General features: G+C 41.7%; 1 long non-coding RNA gene across 1 annotated transcript; it reads right to left on the bottom strand.

Annotated features, from left to right (window-relative positions):
- Nucleotides 1–965: 965 nt before the first annotated feature.
- On the bottom strand, nucleotides 966–2,574 carry LOC306828455. Its single transcript, XR_013779746.1, has 3 exons — nucleotides 1,627–2,574; nucleotides 1,440–1,506; nucleotides 966–1,392 (listed from the first exon to the last, which is right to left on the bottom strand). It is a non-coding gene; the product is annotated as an uncharacterized lncRNA (long non-coding RNA).
- Nucleotides 2,575–3,548: the final 974 nt, after the last annotated feature.

The raw sequence follows: 3,548 nt of genomic DNA, 5'->3' as shown, positions 1-3,548 counted from the left end.
CGGTCAGCTGCACCAGGTGAACACTGACCTGCTGGAGGCCTCAATGGACGAGCAGTGAAGGTTTGTGTTTTCATATAAATGATGTTCCGCAATGTCATTGTTTGAATTGTAAAAACTCAGGGCTGGAAGATTCCTTATTGTAAACCCCGGCAGCAGACGACAGCACCCAGATGATCACACTACCTGTGTCCCATTCCAGAGGCTGCAGCCTCGGGAGGGCGTGGCCTTCGCGGTCCACGAAGGCACGTCCTCCGTGGACCGCGAAGGCTGAACCGCGCGGTCTCCGAAATGAGACAGTCTTGTCTTCCTACTTACGTCACTAACTGTTCTGTCTCCTAGCAACCCTGACAGCGTCCGTTTCTGACAGATCAATACGTTCGTTTGTTTCATGGTGGAGAAGTCCCAGCAGCGTGAGAATAAGGCTGAGAGTCCGGCTGTCCAGCTATGGTCCAGCACAGGGACAGCCTGGGTTTTTTTCTTCTTTCTTTCAATAAAATTAAATGCAAATACCCCAATATAATAAATATAGAATATTAGCGATACATTTTAAATAATAGAAATAGACTTTACCTTTTTGTGTTAAATAAATCAAAGTTTAGTTTAACTTCATTTCTGCTGGTTGTTTTTATTATAGCTATACTAGTTCATGTTGATAATCTCCACAATAGACAGTATACTGTGAAGCAAGGTTGTAATAATTCTCTTCATACTGTTACCATTAGGTTATCATTTTTCTTAATTCCATCAGAAAGTCCATTTCCCTATTGTGCCAGGCTATTATGTATACAGTATGGAAGCTATGAGGACTGGAAGAAGTGAAAACTCAGATGCTTCCAACCTGCTCTTGTATATCTGATATTCTTACCTTGTTTTCCTGAGGCAAAGTACAAGCAGCGAGTCCTTGATACTTATTCATCACTGGGACTGCAGCTTTGTCACATTTTATTTATAACTTTAAATATTGAAACAAGTCTGCTTATTGTCTGCTCTCTAAGTTAGGTAGCTGGCAGTACAGTAAATAATGTGCAATCTAAATATTTTCTTGGAGGATTAAAGCAGTGTTTGACAGCGAGGAAGCTCAGATTATTTTCTTGTGATTTAGTTTGCACCTGTAGTGAATCATGCTGCTTTTCTCCAAATGAGTTAATCAATGAATTACAAGTTATCAATTCAATTCTTTTCTTGTTCAATCATTTTCATGCATTCATAGTCCAGATAAAATTAAAACATAGATTAAAATAATATTAAACATAGCAAACATAACAAATATGTAACAAAATAAATCATTTCTATTTGAATTTTTTATTTATATAGTTTTTCTAGTAAACATTGCAGCAGGGAGAACTTCTTCTCCATCAGCTCCTTGCTCTCCTGCGCCCTCGTCTCTGCTGCCTCTTACTGAAACCTCAAGTCCTCTTTGATGGGGGTCCATCAGCAGCCTATCGAAGTCCCTCTCTTTTCTCCTGCCTGGCTCTCCTCTCTTTCTCTCCCTGACCTCTCCTCCTCCTGGTCCCCCGCCTCGCTGGGCCCTGGTCTGTCCTCAAGGATGGAGGCGATGAGGACAGGGGTTGAGGTGGACTGCCTCTTTTCCAACACCTCCTCCATGAGGACAAACCAGGGCCAAACTCGCAATCTCCTGATCCTGGACACTTGCAGATGAAATTAATCATGACAGTTGACAACAACAGCAACAGAAATGTTAGCAAAAGTCAGTTTATTCATTCGTGTGAATATAACTTATATACATTCAAGTGAATGCACAGATGACATGTATTTCTTTTTAAGGTTGTCCCTTTTTTTTGGCCCTGGACAGACTTCCAGCCCGTTGACTCCAGAATAGTTCCTATTACAGAGAAAACACTAGAAAAGGGAAAGCAGGTTTACACCAGGGTGAAAAATAACACACATGCCTCAAAAATAATTTATTTGGATGCCTTATTTTGGATTTAAAAAACAGAAGTCAGTTTGCATCCATTATATTATCCATATTATTGTGGGCTTTACATGGGATGAGAACTAATTATAGCCTTAAGTACAAGATGGTTAAATGGTGATAATATGGCCAGTTGTTTTCCTTAATGTTACCTCCAAGCTAAGCTGGCTGTGTTCTTCACTCCTGTGAACAGATGATCATGTTTCCCCTGCAGCTGGACGATCTAAGCAGTTTGCTCCCTAAAATCAAAACATGTTTAAGAAATGTGACGTTAAATTATGCTTTACTCTGATTGGCTGCTGGAGTCATATCAAACCGTCTAAGTTCACAACCCGTCGAAATGCTTTTAACTTGATCATTTGTGTGCGTAGCAAAGTCTGTTAACTCCACTAAAAACAAAGTAAAGTAAGAAATAAACTAACGTTAACTCAACAAACATCAGGTCGAGTTGTAACTTTAGCCTAACTTATTGCTAACTTTACAGCATTAACGTTACAGCTCCCGCATCATCAGTGAGCAGGAATCAACAAACATTAGGCTTTTCAGTCGCCTTCCTCTTTAAACATGGATATCGTTAACTATTTAAATGAAATAAAATCAAATACTTGCATTTAATAGTGAAATTCAGATCAGCTGTGCAGGTCAGGCTTGGAGATGCCATTGTTTACATTAATGTTGTACGTCCCTTGCGCGCAATGCATCTTGGGAAGGGAAGGCTGCAAAGGATCCAACCGCTGAATCCTCCAAAATCGGGGAAAGGAAGGCTGCATTTCTCGGCTGCATTCGAAGGAGCCGCTGAATTGCGACAGCACTTGTCGCGCCGGTGTGATGTAATCGGTCTTAAAATGCAGCCCACGAAGGCTGCAACCTCTGGAATGTGACACAGCTATTGATGATCTTGGCCTTAACTGGCGTGTGGAAATCCAGGGCCTTGATTGGGTGGCTAGACCAGATAGGAGATAGCAGAAGAAAGTGTAGTAATCAGGGTTATGTCTAAACATTATGTATCCCATTGTGATTTATGAGGTTAATTATATAAAAAAAAAAATGCTGAAGGTTTCATACATCTTTCATGCTATGGCCCTTCCATCTCACCTGATGGTCTCCTTTACTTTTTTACGCACCAGGAGTGTACGTGTGATAACTGCACCTTGAGGAGAGAGAACTTTTCATCCTAATATTAACATCCATCTTCATTTCTCTTTATTTACCCTGACTCTTGAGCAGCTCTAACCACACCGTTGAAGATCATTCAGCTTTATCTTATCTTCCACTTGCTTTCTCTTAACAGCTTGAGCCTCACTGTGACCTGAATAAAGTTCAACTACAGCAACACTTGCACACAGGTCAAGCATTTCACACTACAACTCTGTACAGAGGATCAACTCACTCATCACAACAGCTTCCAGCCACACAAACGACGAAGGAAATCATCCTCCACTTCAGGAAGCACCGCGCAGACGGTGTCTGTGGAGAGAGGGTCCAGACCTTCAAGTTCCTGGGCACCCTCATCTCGGCTGACCTCTCCTGGACCCCGAACATCGTGGAGATCACCAAGAAGGCCCAACAAAACCTGCACTTCCTGAGAGTGCTCAGGAAGAACAACCTGGATGTG

The sequence above is a fragment of the Symphodus melops genome (assembly GCF_947650265.1).
Source record: "Symphodus melops genome assembly, chromosome: 8".
NCBI classification, from domain to species: Eukaryota; Metazoa; Chordata; class Actinopteri; order Labriformes; family Labridae; genus Symphodus; species Symphodus melops.
The sequence above is the reverse complement of the archived record's forward strand: the minus strand, read 5'-3'. Positions and strand labels throughout refer to the sequence as shown.